Raw genomic sequence first — 18,377 nt, 5'->3', positions numbered from 1 at the left:
GGAGCAAAGCAAGTCAGCCACCCCTGTTTTTAACCTTTGGCCAAAGTAAAACAAGGGATCCTGGAACTTGAAGAAAGCTATTGAAATGTAAAAGAAAAACCTTTCTGTAGGTTTACGCAGCAGCGTCAATGCACCGGTGCACATACTGCAGCACTGCACCAATCAGGCCCGTATTTGGCATTTGCCCACATGGACTTTTCCAAATTGACCTGAAGGACTGTCAGACTATGAGGACTTTAAAAATTTCCTTTATGACTGGACCAATTTTGAGCACTTTATCATGAATGCCAGGCATCGTGTTTCGATGAAACAGGCGCGGCTTATCGCCTGCCCAACCTTACAACGAAGCATGGCGTTGGCAGCATGATTAAATGGGAGAATTGTCTGTGGTGTAAGAACTGGGAAACTCGTTAGGGAAAGACGAATGTAGCAAAATACACAAACCTCCTGGATCAAACTACAGTGAGTGGGGTGAAGGCTTGCATTCCAAAAGGACAACAATTCTTTGCACACAGCCAAGACAACGAAGGAGTGGCTTTAGGACTACTTTGTGAATGTCAGTGAGTGGGCCAGTCAAAGCTCGCTTGAATCTTGAATCTGACCAATCATATCTTCAGGGATCTGAAAATGGCAGGCGCAGCAAAGGGAAATTGGCAAAAGTGTGCCAAGCTTGTGGCAAAGACTGTATACACTTTTGCAGATGTGGTGTCTTAGTTACTTTTAATACATTGGGAGGGGTGGGAGGATTCTTTATTTCTTTACATTGTCACTGTGGAGAGTTAGGAAAAAATACCATTTATTTGATGAGATTCCAGCTACTGCACCATTTTAAGCCCATTTAAAATCAATCTGAAAACGTGTCTGAAAAGAAACTGGATCTATCAGCACTAATGTCAAATTAGTGTCGGTGTATTTTATCTATGTATTGGATCCCCTTAACCCCCTTTTTTCTTAATTGTTGTCATAAAGTACATGTTTTGGCCTGCCATGGACCGAAACGGAAAACCTGGTATATTTACATGTACATTCACAATACTCATAGTACGCATTGTTTTAAATAACTAGATTACAAATGTATTTTTGCCATGTTAATGGGCCCTAAAATGTTAAAAACAATGAAACCCTGGGGTGCACAGTGTAATTTATTGCATATTGTGATTTTTTTTTTTTTTTATAAATAATTTAGCTTTTATGTGTTGATGACAATTTTATAATACGCTTTGTGTGACAAGTGTACACCGCTGGACAATTTCATGTGTAATCGGTTTGATTTTGTTTTTCATGTTTGCACATGTCTCCCCTGTACTAATCGTGATCTTCTATCTTATACAGTATTTGATCCTAACTTATAAAACATATCAGACGGTGTCAGTCAAAACCTCACCAAAACGTGGGCTATTACTAGATTAAGCAAATAAATGAATATTTTTGCAGAGGGTTATGCAGACTTCATCCCAAGACCCATCTTTGTTTGTTCCGTGGACCCAAAACTGATAAGTGACTGGGGTCCAAATGTTCAATCAATGAGTTAGTGTTGATTTGCATGTAGCAGGATTAGTGTCTTTGTGTTGTGAGCAGACGCCAGCTCCCCCTCCAGGGCCGCGCAGCAGACAAAGTGCAGCAGTTTGGATGTAAAAGGGGTCCGTGATGGACCCCGCCTGGCTGCAAAATGATGCCTGAGACTGTCTGGGTTCCGCACTCCCAGACAGAGAACCCTTCCGCTCGTCAGATGCAGCCCAGCCCCGTCTCCCCAACCCCCTTCCCCTTGACCTTGACTCTGTCACCGTGGCCCTCCAGACAGTCTGGGGTCAAAGGCTAACACAGCAGTCACATATCAGACACGGTTCGAGTCCCCTGTGTCCATATAAATGCTGAATGATAAATCACCTAAAAGCAGCCTGTTGGAATGTGCCTTTGAATTCCTGTGCTGCTCTGGCAGCCAAAAAAAGATGATGGGGAAAAATAAATACATTTCGTCTCACGTTTTTTTGCCTCGTTTTGATTTGTGGTTACAAGTTAAATATGGATGCCAAAGAATGTCATATTTCCAGGGAATCACCCTTGAACAAAAACATTCGCTCTCACATTTAGCTGCCAGTACAGGCCAATCACAGTGGAGCTTTTCGCATGTGGCAACAAACAATTTTGCAACTTCTCTCTTGTGCGGTTTGATAAACCATGATCAGATTGCGCACTGATTGCATTTATTCAAGTTGGTCCCTTGAGCATGAAATATTTTATCTTGCTCCAATATTGTGTTTTTCCTGTAGCATCAAATACCAGTACTTTTTGAAGCGCTATCATTAAACCTTTAGGTTTAAGGCCACGTGGGTTTTTGGCATGGGCCACTTCCTGCTTTCACACGCACACCCATGCAAACAGAAAAGCCTTTTCAGCACCACCTGTCATTTTTTTCAACAAATAATTCCGTTAAATGTTATTTGTACATGTTTTAATTCACAGTTGAAGTTACATAAAGGCAATTTACATAGCATGTTTGAACCCCGGATCGAACGTTTTCGAAAAGATTTTTTTGATCGATTCAATATTTACTGGACGTACTAAAAACAGTTGTTTCTGACTTGTGTGTTGTTGCTGTGGCGGCTCGGTAAAAAAGTGGTCAACACGTCCGCCTCAGAGTTCACAGACCCAAGTTCAAATCCGGCTTGCTCCAGCCTCCTTGTGTGGAGTTTGCATGTTCTCCCCGAGCCCGCATTGGTTCTCTCCGTGCACTCCGGCTTCCTCCAACACTCCAAAAACATGCATGGCGGGTGAATTGGACACTCTAAATTATCCTTAGGTGTGATTGGGTGCGCGAATGGTTGTTTGTCTCCCTGTGCCCTGCAAGTGGCTGGCAACCTACTGCCCATAGACAGCTGGGATAGGCACCAGTAGGCCGGCGACCCTAATGAGGATAAACCGTGACAGAAAATGGATGGATGTTGTCATTGTCAACTATTTAACCTTCACTGAAAAATCATTCTGCCTTTTGCTTTTTTTTCTAAATGAAGTATCAACATTCTAACGAGTAAGGCCAAACTCTTTACTTTGTATAAAATTAAAGGTTGATAGAATGAACGCGATCAAAAGTTCAAACCACAAAGATAATTTTTATTTTCCAGATAAGTGTTTGGATTGTCTCTGATCATTTTACTTAGCCATGTCCAAGAGTTAAAATACTTGACATTACAAAGGAATGAGATGTGTAAATTAGACACATAAACAACACAAATAAATATTTGAATGTTTATATACAGACAGTTAAACTGATGCAAAAATCCATCTTATGTTGGACTATTTGAGAGGAAACCCCATTACACAAAGACCTTATGGGAGAAAGACGCCCCTGTTATTTCAGTGCCTGTGTCCATTCACAGGGCAAGGGGTTATGTCCCTTGCACCAAACTTGTGTGGAAGGGGTGCATGCATGAGGAAAGCCTTGCAGGATATGTTAAATCAGTTGGATTGGGAGTTGAGGCCAAGGCCAAGGCTGAAATGAATGGCCCACTATTCACGCGGTGGGAAGAAGGTCGGCTTCAGAGGAGTTCACAGGCCCCGTCTCCATTCTTATGCTAAAGGTTTGCTTACAGACTCTTTCACAAAGCATAAACAGCTCGGAGCAACTTTCCCTCCAAAATGTGGCAAGACTGTGGGCAGAATTCATTCAACTAATAAAGCAGTGCTTCTTATAAGCAACCAGGAATCTCATTTACAGAAAATGATTTGCTTTTTGATGATATTTGCACGAAGATAACACTTCCATAAAGTCAGATGTATTTCTGTTTTCTTTTTTGGGGCTTTATCGGCATTCAAGTTTGTATTTTTTTCTCCTTTTTTTTTTTTTTTTTACTGTGGACTTCAGCAGCCACGGTGTCTCATTGCTACTGTGGTCACCGGGGAATGGCTGGAAATAGCCTCTTAATTAGCGGCCCTTGACCTATGACTCTGACTCCTGACCTCAACATCTCTCTGGTCTGTTTATTGTCCTCTGGGGCACCATCCTGATTATGACCTCCTGACCCGATGTCCTGAAAGTACTTCACCAAAACAAATAAAGACGTGTTTTTTTTAAAGTTCTTTTTAGCCAACATGATCAATACAAGTGATGGGAGTCTTGATTATTAATGGCAGAACTTATCTGTGAAGCATACCGATGACTTCAAAGCAAACAAGAAGTTTTTAATGACTAAAATCACTCCAGTGGAGCGGTTTTACTAATGCGTTTATTTCAACTTTCTAGAAGCTGGTTTCACTAATTGCTTTGCATTCAACCAGAAAGGAGTTGCAACAGCTTTTGAGATGCATAGAAAACATGATGCCCTGCACACCTCTGCATCGTGACTGAATTCATGTTTGGAGTAAAAAAACAAAAAAAACCAAGTGATTTATCATATTTGCCATTTTCCTTTACAGTTCAGTGATTCAAGTTTGCAATTGGAATTGAAAAATCAAATTTTGTTTTAAAATATTATATATTACTGCTTTATGGGATGTTATCCATCCATTGATCAACTGCATGTATGTTCATCCGGAGTGGGAGTATACACACTGCACTACATCATCCATAAATTCTCTGAACTACTTATTCCAATATAGGGTCAGCATTATATCACCCATCCAGCTGCTGGTCGCTGTCCAGCCATGCAGTGCACATGATGATGAACAACCATTTACACGCCCAAAAACACCAAAAGCACTGTGAGGATGACGTGCTAACCACTCTGTTATATAATATAATATAATATAATATAATATAATATAATATAATATAATATAATATAATATAATATAATATAATATAATATAATATAATATCATATCATATCATATCATATCATATCATATCATATCATATCATATCATATCATATCATATATCATATCATATCAAGCGTTAACTTTGGCGATTGATTATTTTAAAGTGTTAAAAAATAAGTTATTACCACAGTTCTATTTACTACCTGTGGAAGGTGAACTGCTAAGTTTGCAACCAAACTTAGATAAATCACCCGCACAGAACGGGCGTAAACGCAGACGGGCGTTTACTGTGCTTATTTTAATGTTGGCATATTGGAGGGAGGGGGGTAATTTGCAAAGTCAAGTTCAAAAAAGCGTATTCGTTGCACATTTTTGTCATAACAGCTCAGAGCAAATCCATCTGATCAGATTACAACGTCAATGAGGAAAAATATGCCCCTTAGAAAAAAATTGCCTGTAACGACGAGTCAGATTTGGAAGTTTAGTTCAACAGTCATATTCTACGGGGAAATAATATAATAAAGGAGCAAAGAACGCTAAAACAAGTTTTTTAAAACATTTTTTTGGATGATTTTACGTTAATTCCAAGATTTTATTCAGGCAAACGTCAAAAGCTTCGATAGAAAATAGTTTAAAATGCGATTAATCACGATCAATCATGGAACATTTAACGGTCGGTGTAAAAAAAATGTAAGCGTTTGCAAGGACGAATAATCACGAGGATAGCGCGGGGATGGTTTTATTACACTAAATATTACCATACATTATACTTCTTTTTTGTTTGCACATAACATAGTGCAGTGTTTTCAAATATCTCATTTAGGCTACTTAATACACATTACTTTGCACACATTATGGAGATGAATAATCTAACTGGCCCGCAGTACAATTTTTTCCGCTCAATAATTGGGCCTTGAGTTCAGCACGTTCACGTCTACGTTTTGCACTTGATTTTCATGTAAAGAAACGGATTTAGTCCCAGCACTTGATTTTCATGTAAAGAAATGGATTTAGTCCCAATCTGCTGATTTGGCTTCGTGTATTCGCGAGCGTGTTCATGTATAGTGACCAACTTGGATGCGAGCCCTCACTTTTGATTAATCGCTTCACATGCTGTTTGTTTGGGTGGAACAAGGGATCACGCCATGTAATCTGATCGATCCCTTCCGCCTTCTTTTTTTTTCCCGAATTGACCGTTTTAAGAGAGACATTTAAACTATTGTGCTCATATTCCAACACACATAAATTCCCGTCGATTGAAAAGGCGCAAGAAGCAAAAGCGCCTGGATGCAAAACTTTTATATGCATTTAAACCATTTTTAAAATAAAACCTGTTATGCTTTGTTATCACACCACTCCAGAAGAGTCTACAATCTAAAAAACGACAGTAACTATTCAAAGATTTTAAATTAGACCGCGTTCTTTTCAGAATACAGACGTTTATTCAACATTGCTGATATCACACTGTACACATACAAGTTTTGCGGTAATCTTTTGATTAGAATTAGAAAAAAACATTAGACATGAACGTACAGTAACATTTTAATTGTAAAAACTTTAGTTTTAATTACAGTGGGTTATTATCCCTGAAGCAAAAGGGGATGGGGCTGACGTTGAGATTCCCAAAACACGCTGGCTTGCCTTGTTCCACAGCTTGTCATCTCCATCCTGAAAAAATAATAAAAAGAGCCCATCAACTTTTCATCCCTGCAGTAAAACATATATGCAACTTTTATAAATGACTTTAAAAAAATCCAATTGTAACGACGCTTTTATCGATACAAAAATAAACATGTTAAAACGAGTGACAGTAAAAAAAGAAATCAGAAGAGGCAATTTGATTTTTTTAAATTTCTGTATCTACATGTTTTTTTCTCTCCCATTTTCCTGTTCTATCAAGGAGAGATCTCAAGGCTTTTATCCCCACAGGGAACCAGGCCCAACTCTTTCTCTGTCAATTTTCACCCACTCCCCAATTCACACAGCCTTTTCTCCCTCCAAGCCACAATGAAAGATTTGTCCTTGTTCTTTGTCCACCTCTGATATCTTTTTTACCCGCTCCTTTTATTTTCTGCAGACAGCATGCAGCATATGCAAATATACTCCTTTATCCCCCCTCCCTGCTCTGAATGAATGCAACCTTAAATGAGGCCACACTTTCACCTATTTACAGAGGGTGCATGCATGGAGACATGCACTTATTCCAATCAGCCGACTTGACTGTTTCTCAGAAGTAATAAAATGAATACAAAAAAAACCAACAACAACAAAAAAAGGCACCACCACAATGGACTCAAAGATGCAATTAAGTGTATATGTTCAGCTTTCTGCTTTCTTTTAAGTTTCACAAAAATACATAATTTAGCACACAATTTTTTTTTTTACAGATTGCCTCCGTTTATATTGCTGGAAGAGTGACACTTGTATGCCAGGACAATGAAACTTTTGCTCACACGTAGGGCAGTAATAAAAACGTGACTCCACCATAGCTTGACAATGGTTATGTTTAGCATAAAATGTCTGTTTTGTGAATATCCTTGTTTGAGGTCAACACATAAGTCACATCTTGATTTTGTTTATTTGATTTGCATTATAAAAATAAAATAAAAAAAATCATAAAAACCTTCATTGCCCCAAATACTTCTGGCTCGAACTAACCTGAACTGTAAAATCTGGTTCATACCTGCTTTAAAATAAAATGAAACAACTCAAAAATTCAACACAAACGAAGAAAAGAGAAAGGTCAGATTCAACAAAACGTTTATTGCTCTGCTAGTGTGAAGGCCGGCTTAAAACTGGGAGCATACAGAAGGAATTGCTGAAAGACTTAAGTAAAAACAACTCAGCAAATAGTTTTGGACTACACTTTGCTTTGTTTTGCTTATATTCTTGCCAAGTTATGTATTCAAGTTGTTTTAAACTTAAAGAAAAAACACACATTTTTTTTTACAGAGTACGTTTTAAGGATTTGTTCAGCTAGTTTGTCTTTTACTCTCCCAAGTAAAATGTCCACCATGTCTTATGACCGGAACTGATTGGTATAATTTTAAAAGTGCACCATCTGACAAGGGGTGTATTTAGTGGCTTGCAAGCTCACAATAAACCTAAAGATGTTCACATGAATGGGCTTGGAGTTAGGATGTATTATCACAAACCTTTCTTCCATCTGACATAGTATATAAGAGAACGTGAATGGAAGTTAAGTGCATGTGTGAGCTGCAGAACAGTGACAGTTCGGCCTTTTCATTCGTACATTACTGCGCCTGCCGGCCTCTTCCCCATAGCAACCCCAGCAGAGGTCAAAGGCTATGTAACCTCCAACAAGCATGCAGGGACCACCTCCGTCTCCTCTCGCACATGGCGGCCACGCCCATGAATTTGAACTTCTAACACAGAAGAAGTGTTGAATCCAGCTGATAAATGATCACGTCTGAGAAAGAGCGCACCCAATATTCGCCAGGCTGTAAGGGATGATTACAAAGTAGTATTAAAGGCACAGTCACCTAATTCTCCTCTCCTGCAAGACCTGCACTCAGGGATTCCTCATAATCCCAGCAAGCGTCTCGCCATCCTTCTTTAAGATACTTAACGCCCATCTTTGTGCCAGATTAGTCAAAGTTGCATTAAAGGAGCCTGCATGAGCCTAGCTTGACCCACATGGGGAGGAATCGCACACTCTGGGGTTCTGCCCGTGAGCTGAGCATTAAATATTACAGCGTGTCAAACGTTCATGCGGCAGTGAGAGATGAAAAGATGAGCTGGAGCCCTACGAGGACCTTCGAGGATCGTAAGAAGCACAATGCGAAGAGTGTTTTCTCTCCAATACGGGCAAACAAATTACTATTGTCAGATTTTAAATTAAGTTAATCTCATGTCAGTAATCGACAAATACAGTCCAATACTTTGTCATATTTTGTAGCAGATTATATTTTTCTAGGCTTTTAACTGACATATATAATAGTATATAAGAGAACGTGAATGGAAGTTTAGTGCATGTGAGCTGCAGAGCAGTGACAGTTCGGCCTTTTCATTTGTACATTACTGTATACCAGTCAAAAGTAAAAAAAACAAAAACAAAAAAACTGTTTTCTTATCATTTCCATCCTTTAAAGTAGGCTCCTCTGCCCAGGTTACAGATTTGGTACTGTAATATCTCAGTCAGCTTTGTGATACGGAAGATGCTTTATGGCCTAGAACGAGCTTCACATCCAACATTCTCAAGAGATAATACGTTGAGTTTTTTCTTCGGTTTTTTTGGCACTTAATGTGTTTGATTTAAAGGTGTTTTGCAAACGTTTGACTTTGCCTATTTACGAGGGATGCACTAAATGCTTTATGCATCACTAAAAAGGGATACAATATTTTTTTTCAACATTTATTTTTCAACATAGTGCCCGTTAAGGGCTGAACGCTAGCTCTGGCACTGAAGTGTAGCGAAACTTTTATTTGGGACATGCATCAACAAAAACCATTACAACAGATTGCCTAACCCCTACCCCCTAAGCTCAAACAAAATCCAATGCAAACCTATTTGATAAAAACATGTTTTGACCATCAAAAATAGTTCTGAGCTTGTGGGGGGCACTAAAATGGTCCCTACAAATACATTCAAAATTGGGATTTGGTCCCCACCATGCAGCAAAAACCAAGGGCACACACACACACTGTACATTCATTGAACGTACTAAAGTAATGTTTTTCAATCACTGTGTGGACAGTAGCGCTCCGGAGACAAAGTCCAGTGTGCCGTGGGAAATGGTCCAATTTCACTTTTTCTTTTAAAGCTATGTAAATATAATGTGCCATTGTGGGCTGTGAGAGCAGTGTTTTGCAGAGTAATCATGTAATAAATACTCTTCGCCAACAGTCGGCTGCACAGTACTTTTGAGACGTTAAGGGGTGAAAGATGGTTTTTATTTGATCCTGTTGATAAAACTTTGATTCGAATGTCTTTATATTGATAAGCTACTGCTTAAAAATTTAGGCTAGTGGTGTGCCTTGAGATTTTTCCAAATAGTGTGCCTTGGTGGAAAGATTGAAAAACACCGCCCTGGAGAAGAGAAACTGTAAATATTTGAATTCACATGGTGCAGAGAACGCAGCACATTGATGTCTTAAATCCTCTTTCCTGCGCAGATGGATAGCCTTGATTGAAAACACTCTTTGTTGTCAGAGATTAAACACAGACGCTTATGTTCAATCACCAAGCAGCTAAATTATTTAGTGCATGACTAACTTAATATCACATCCACACAAAAACAAAGAGAAAAATACCCATATGAGCATTGCATTGGTTTTGCTAGGAGTAAGTTGCTCTTGTCTGTTTGTCTTCACGTTAATGATTTTGATCAGTATTACCGCCACTGAGCGGTCATGTTTCATTTTGTCTAGTGATAAAACCAATTATTCAAAATCTTTATCTGTAAAAAAAAAAAAAAGTGTGGTTCACTCATCAGGGCATCTATCAAGGTGTGTGATTTGGAGCTGTGTAGAGTACAAAGTTGCTCAGACTCCGATGGAGCAACACATTAGCATCACGCCTTTTGTTTTCCACAGCAAGCTACACCGTTGATTCACTCATGACCTTTATCTCAGAATTTTTCTGTTTTTCTATATGCAGAGTGAAGAATGTACTTTTAGTCTGAATTAAAATGTTGATCAAAATTAGACGTGCATAGTACAATAGCATACAAACCTGTCTACGTGTGATTATCCATGAGATACATCACTGGTCTGTCACTTCGGCAGGGTCACAAGCACGGATGTTTGTGCCATTTCAAATGTTTCAAAACATCACGTTAAGACCGATCACGTCCTGATGTCAAGATAAGTCAAAAGGTTTGCAGGCAACAAATAATCAGATTACGAATGTGAGGGTGATTTCTAATTGCATTCTACCTGTGATAACGGCAAAGGATAGAGTGACAAGGTCACTGACTGCATCCATGAATGCACCTCAATTGGCAGAGAAAAACAGCGTCGCATCTCCATGCCTTTCAGACATGCAGTGGGGGCTGAATAGACTAATGAACAGTCAGGTGGTACTCCGGGGCCCGCTCTGCCCCCCTCCCCAACGCACACATATCAAACACGCATACACTTGCAAACACATTAAAACTCAGCGCCTCGCCCGACCTCAGTGCTCCGCACGACAGTCTAATGTCTCAGGCATCTGCTCATGTCTAGTCTGGAGGGCCTTTCCCACCCTGCCCCCCAGGCCGGACTCGCTGCGGCACCAGCTCTCACAATTGTGGGAAAGCTAGCTCTTTTTGAAGGGGGGGGCAGGTGTGGCGGGGTGTCAGCAGAGTGTGTGTGTGTGTGTGTGGGGGGGGGGGGGGGGGCTAAACAACTATTGAGAGGGCACTGAGCGAGAGAGAGCGGACTTGAATGATAATGTGCAAATGCACATTGCTGTTCATTAACACACAAGCACGGCAGCTGCACATGTTGGCGGTAGACGCACATGCTCGTGGGTTCCCGCTCGCCGCTCCTGACTGCAGAGAGACCAGAGCGGTTAACCGATGCTCACAATATTAGCACAGCCCAATACAAGAAGGGAATAAAAATATTAGTAATAGTAAGGCTCAATTTGGACTGTCAAAGAAGTATTCATTTCATAATGTGTAGGTGTGGAGAAGTTAAGATTTGTGTCCAATACTGAAATAAAATGAGCTTAGAAGATTTGACACACCTATCATTATACAATGGTGCAGTATACTTGTACACCACAAAAACCTGCAACTGTACTAATAAATAGTGGTGAATGGATGGATACCTTTTAGACAGTGCTGAGCAACATCATCTTTATAAGATGAGTATTTTCCACAGCTTGTGTTGAATTGTGGTTTATATATACTGTATATACAGTATGACGCAATTAAACTGCTTGTGTGGGTGCATGTATGTGTTTATGTGTGTAGGAGAGTGTGAAGGTGGCAAGGACTTTTAAATATTTTCTAGTATCAGATGTTTCCTGCATGATTTTTGGAGAAACTGTATGGCTGTGAGCATATTAATGTTAAAATGTCTCCAACATAATGTGATTCTTTTCTTAATACAGCGAATTATTAGTCAATGAATCTAATGAAAATAAATGCCTTGATATTGAACATCGATGATCAAACGGGAGATTCAAAATAATGTGTCAAAAATACTCATTTGGCGAGACAAACAAAAACCTGTATTTTACTTATAAATTATGATTGCAAAAATAGAAAATTACACACATACGTGTACATACACTCTTTCTGATGTGTGTGTCTATTCCATGTGCCAGGTGGACAGCAACATGGCGTCCACCATGCTGTGTGCAATGGAGCACTGTGACAAGAGAAGGTGGCAGCTTTCCTTCAACCAGTGCCAGCTCATTAATTTTGTTTGCTACCCAGCCCCCTTCCTATCACCAGCACCCTGAGCCCCCCCCCCCCCCCTCCCTCTATCCCACTATCACCCACTAACTGCTTATTAGCAGGAAGAGGACAGATGAAAAAGGGGGAGGCCGTGTGTGTGTGTGTGTGTGTGTGTGACTGGGGAAGAAATGAGAAACTCATCTTTTCTTCATCCACGCTCGCATCAGTCAGTCCACACATACACACACGAGCCATTTGTCCTCCAATGCTACTACCAGACCAAATGTTATGCTACAAAAAATAGGATGATGCAACCCACCTTGTACGTCAGCCCAGCCATTTTAGATATCACAGCAACATCTCCCATGCAAGATGGCTCCTCCGAGCGCAGCCAGGATCCGAGAACGGCCAAGGTCTTTGTCTGCCTGCTGGCATGGGCACGGTGTCTGTCACACTGGCAGTGCAGATGGCATCCCATCCCTTCTGTGTAAAAGGAGGAGAGGGCGAGGGCGGAGGAAGCGCGACGACCTCGTCCTCGTTTTCGCTTAACAATGCTTCCAGCCTATCACGGCCAATGGCGCTAATTGAAACTCTGTAACGAGAACATCAATCAGGATTTAGAAACCAAGCACTCGTGAATTGTTGATGAGGAAGCTGCACAAAGAAAACCAATACATTTGAAGGCCCCGACTTTCAGATAGGTGATTAAACGTCGCTGTAAAGCTGGGTTTATAATTCAGCTGTCCGTCGGGCTATCGAGAATGTAGGCAAAGAATCATTCGCGTGGTACAGGGTACAAAGAATGACACAATGGCGCTTTGGAGCATCCCATAAAGACACCAGTACCAGGAAGAGTCTGGGACCAAAGTCCTGATATCTTGAAGTGAAATGAAGCAATTAGACAGCGAGCTCTGCAATAGGTAGTTAACGCGCTGAATGCAAACTCATCTCGCTCCGGTGCTCTTCAAGCTTTTGGGGCCCGCACGGATATGGACGGCATCGCACTCGAGGAGCAAGTTGAAAAGTTCAGCTCCTGTCTACAGGATGGTCCGGCCCCTCTCATTGAGGCCCGCTACAATGCATCTCAAAGACTCTTAAGATTCGTTACAGCTTTTAAACACAAATGCCAAGTGTTTTTTTAAACCCTGTTCAGCCGAGGGTCCTACACCACTCCACTGCATTATTAGTAGTCCTGGAGACATTAATGCCAGCACAAAGCACTCGTTTCCCCCTTTCTATCTTCTGTCAACAAAGCGCCTTAGATGTTTTACGTGTACATTAAATTGAAAGATCCACATTGACACATTTTGACAAGCTTCCGCACCAATTGAGTTCATTCGATGTTCGTATGAATATTCATAGAGTCTGCGCCAAACAATGTGCCCACCACGTGTTTTCTCATTTAGCAATCATTACCGTGATGCGGAGGAGCACATTGCACAACTTGGGATACGAATCTAAAGCTATTTATATCATTGATATGATTGGTGATGTGTATCCTAAACAAGCTTCTGTGAAATTCAATCATACACAACTACATATTACTATCTATATCTGTGAACACTTTAATATGATTTGCATTAATATGGTCTGCTAATTCAATGTGCCATGTACATTTTCATTACTTTCATATTATTAGATAAGATAGATTATTATTCTATTTGTTTGAGTACAATAGACTTTTTCTTTAACAATGCACATTACACAACTATTGATTTGTGAAACTACGCATTGCAAACTTTAACTGTCATATTTATTATCCAAATTCTACACATGCTTGCTTTCTTTTTACTGCGGCAGGAATTTGTTGTTGTGATTTACACTGTGTACCTTATGTACTGTGGCATACTAAGGTGCTTAAATATCTAAACAAAATTACAATTGACTTGACAGCTTGTGTCTGTGTGTGTGTGTGTGTGTATATATATATATATATATATATATATATATATATATATATATATATATATATATATATATATATATATATATATATATATATATATATATATATATACACACATTTATTTATGTGTGTGTGTGCAAAGAATTGTTTTACCTGCAAATATCTTAATTGAAGCTCTTCAAAAATTAATTCTTACCTTTGAGGTGAAGGCAAGTCTTTTCTCCATCTTGCTTTCTTTCTTGTTAACGTTAATTATGGAAGTCATTCCTACATTCGGTTATCTAGCTTTATGACAGGTATTTAACACTCATACAGCTAGATAACCAAAGACAGAAACAGACTCCCAAACCTCTTGATTGCTGTTACCACACAGGATGCCATTAGTATCTAGAAGAGGTAAATATGTCATCAAATACGAGTTGAAAAAAATACATTTAGCAAGATCATGAAAAAATACATTAAAGGGAAACAAATATATTTTTTAAAATAGTTGGCAAATACATTTTTGTTAGATTTTAAAGAGGGAAGCTCACAAAATACAGTATTTGGTTGATAATTGCGTCACTATTATTAAAGTCTCCCTTATAAAATAATAATAATAATAATAATAATAAAGTAGGTAAAACGTGTCTGTAACGCATGCGAATTAATCAACGTAAAAAAATGATACGAAACGCCTTCCTTGATGCCTATTCAACACTCATTTAATTGAAGTAAAGTAAAAACACCGTCACTGACGAAACTGTAATTCAAACTGTTGTTTTTCCGTTCTTTTCTTACGTTTAAACGTGTGATAAAATGTTGACATTCCACGAGTGTTACTGGACGTCTTTGATATTGAGGCAATTTACGCGGGCACGAGTGTAGCATTTTTCCAACGTTGGCTTTAGACAAACTCTGCTATGCTAGACACTTGGACGTGGTTTAACTTACGTTATGCTCATCAAGGTTAGACCACATAAAGCAAAAATAAAATTAGCAAGGGACGAAGGTGTGAAACGTCAGATGACCGTGAGCGAGCCTCCAAGCCTTTCAAATTCGCCATTTGCAAAACTTGACATGCGCTCATTTCGTTTTGCCTCCTGGGCGTTTCATTTTTTATTTATTTGTAATTTTTAATAGCCCCCCATGTTCACTTTGAATTAAACTTATGTCACTGGCCTACTTCTAGAATTATGGGGTGAAAGGCACACAACGCAGTGTGTCACAATACGAATACAAGTGTGCAAAAATTGTTAACCAGATCCAAAATATATTCAGTCAGTCACCGACTAGCTACGTTAAATGTACTTATTTTATTTTTGCAAAGTAAGAGCGTGCATCACGCTTTCCTTGAGTGCAACACGGCAGTCAGGCACATGGTGTGAAGCAGGTAAAACGTGACGTAAACGTCCCTTTGAAAAGGCTCTTACCTTTTATTGAGTTCGGGCAGTCGAGTCTTTGACATGTGTAGACTTGAATTCCTCGCACGGGTGTTTTCTCTGCCATGGGGCCCTGGAATAGTGTCCTCCTCCATCCGCGTTCGTCCACCTTCTCTCTCTCCTCCAGCTTGCGCGCTCCATCCAGTGTCACTCAAACAGCCCTGGGATGACGTCACCATCAACTCGCCTCTTTGACCAATCACAGTCCATGAAGTCCAAAGAGTATTAAAAATGATTAGGATACATCCCCTCGAAAAGGAGTCAAGTTGTTATTATTTTCGCCCTCTTACCATGTATGATTTGTTGTTGCGGTTCGCCAAAAAATTATGTTGATTTTTGTCTTAAAGCACACACACAAACAACATTTAAAAAATACTTGAAACGCTGCATGAGCAAATTATTCTCTTCGATATTGTCTTATTTATTTAAAGCCAACAGTTTAAATTGAACAGGAATCTTTGAGATGGTTGCACAATGGGGGGGGGGGGGGGGGGGGCAGTAACGATAAATTGAGAATACAATGCACTGCAGTTCAAGGCCAGTTCAAATAAAATTTTACTCATATAGATGTTTGTTTTTTGACCATTCAAAACAAAGCAAACGTAAACTTTGTGATAAAAGGCAAATATTTCACAAAGGACTAGATAGTTTAAAAGAAAAAGAAAGCAGATGTCATCATTAAGCTTAATTTAGATGTTCAAAAAGAGGCTTGTGCATAATCTATCCCAGCAACGAAAGAAATAAACAAAACTCAAAATTCAACTATACACAACTGCAATTACTTATGTGCACATATGCTAATAGCAGCTGTAGGTGCGGTACCTGAGCATAGACTCAAGCTCATTTGAAATCATTATACCCTCAAAAATATTTTATATTAATATAAAATATTTTATATTAATATAAATAAATCCCAAATATTGCAAACATTCTTCAACTACACAAACCGACATTGATTTATGAGATTTCTTGGTCCTTGGCTTTTGAACACCTTTTTCAACCAGGCAAGTGAGCTTCTCAGGTTGGCTGTAAAGTTATTCCACAAATGAACACCCTTACAAAAACTTTTTTTTTTTTTTGCCTGATATTTGTTCTTGTTTTGAATGTTTTGTGCTTGTGCCTTTAAGACGGTAAGCAATAGTTTTGAATAAGTTACCACATTCCAGCTCTGTAAAAATCAACGTTTTACATTTATGGTTGTCACAGGCAGGGATTGAGTTCATCATGTTGCATGTTATTGAACATGACCTGATAAAAACAAAAATAATTGAAATCAATTCCAGTGAGGCCCTAAACTTTAAGTGAACTTGTGACATGAATGGATCGAAAGAAACATTAGTGGCACAACAAACTTAATATCAATGACACTGACATTCTTCTAATGATTCTTCTAATGACCTGTAGCAGGGTTAGCCCATGCTCCTGAAGCATTTTAACACTATAAAAGTTTGACAAATGATGGCTAGTTGCAATGTTCACATATTATTTTTTTGGGGAAAAATTCATTTTCTTTGTAAATCAAAACTTTGTAAAATGTTTCTGTAACCGTTTCCCTATGTTATTGTTGTATTAAGTTGTATGACGATTCTTTGCACATCTATATGGATTGAAGCGGAAATCGTTTTTGACTGAACCGAATCAAATCAATTTTAATCAAAAATCGCTTTGAATTGAAAATCGTTTTGAATTGAAAAGCGATTCTGAATCGAATCCGAGATCCCCAAATCGTAAATGAATTGTGAGAGAGTTAATCAGTATTTCGTATGATTTTTTGTTTTTGTTTTTACATTGTATTTCACACGTGGAGATTGGTTGGTTTATTTTAATGCAGACCAAACCAATCTGACAAAACCAAACTGACACTCCCAGAATTAAAGATATGCACCACCCTTCGGCTGAACGAGGTATTGCCTCTAAATTGCATACACAAGTTTAGCAACTACTGTTGACATTTTGAGTGTTACAGATCAATGTATGGCTTTTGAGTTGATATCGGGCTATGGAAAATATAATCGATTAAATTTACTTGATTAAAAAAAAGCAGCCCAATTTTTGTATTAATGTTTTTTTTTAATTTTTAATTCAAGACACAAATGCAGATTATAGATTTTCCGTTTTCAAAATGTTTTGTTTTTACTGAACAGAGTACAGCAAAATTAAAGATCTACTGTGCAGATGGAAATATAAAAGGAAATCTCAGGCTATTTTCTCAGAGATCTTTCCATATAACACTCCTTACAACACTCTGTGTTTACCTATTTTTTTAATTATTATTATTTTTTGCAATGTCTACAAACAATTTTTGTCTTCTCTGCCATGATAATCAACATGTTTTTAGTCAAATATAAACTTTGAATTTAGACTATTCCCCATAAAATTGGTTGAGATGCAATACTGTTAGAACCATTGAACGACAGTAACGTCATCCTAAAGTTACGGTCATCCAGCAGGCACAGACGTGCTAAGGGCGAGAGCCTAAAGCAGAATATCTTGGTTGTTGTCACTTGAATTGAGACTCGTATGCATCCATCTCGTTGTCATAGCAAGGGAATTTTACTGTGCATTTTATAGCAAGTTGAATACATTTTTGAAACTCGCAGTATGAAAAAAAACGATTATGCGATTGCTTATACCTGAATTCGCCGAGTCATCAAAAAAGACGACCGTGGCAGGACTCGAACCTGCAATCCCCTGATCCGAAGTCAGATGCCTTATCCATTAGGCCACACGGCCGACAGACACTTTTAAAGTCAAATTTTACATATTCAAACACTATTATAAAAGTAGGTGCGTTCAGAATGTCATTGAATGGAATTTTTTTCGCAGTCATCCATTAACTTGCGTACAATTGCACGGTCTTCCAGACCGCTAGATGTCGCAAAGACTTTAAAACCATGTTGATGTTTTTGAAACGCATGCCGATTTAGCGGAAGTCTAGGGTCCT

The 18,377-nt window shown here is 38.9% G+C and overlaps 1 long non-coding RNA gene and 1 other non-coding gene across 2 annotated transcripts; both read right to left on the bottom strand.

The window, feature by feature from the left end:
* Window positions 1–6,175: 6,175 nt before the first annotated feature.
* On the bottom strand, window positions 6,176–15,561 carry LOC148421992 (uncharacterized). The gene is made up of 4 exons (XR_015865786.1): window positions 15,425–15,561; window positions 14,209–14,399; window positions 12,426–12,698; window positions 6,176–6,425 (listed from the first exon to the last, which is right to left on the bottom strand). It is a non-coding gene; the product is annotated as an uncharacterized LOC148421992 (long non-coding RNA).
* A 2,532-nt stretch (window positions 15,562–18,093) lies between these two features.
* trnar-ucg (transfer RNA arginine (anticodon UCG)) lies at window positions 18,094–18,166 on the bottom strand. Its single transcript has one exon. It is a non-coding gene; the product is annotated as a tRNA-Arg (tRNA).
* Between the last annotated feature and the right edge of the window lie 211 nt (window positions 18,167–18,377).

The sequence above is a fragment of the Hippichthys cyanospilos genome, chromosome 6, assembly GCF_059441005.1.
Source record: "Hippichthys cyanospilos isolate Australia breed blue-spotted pipefish chromosome 6, RoL_Hcya_1.0, whole genome shotgun sequence".
Lineage (NCBI taxonomy): Eukaryota > Metazoa > Chordata > Actinopteri > Syngnathiformes > Syngnathidae > Hippichthys > Hippichthys cyanospilos.
Note: the sequence above shows the minus strand (reverse complement) of the source record. Positions and strands in the feature narration are given on the sequence as shown.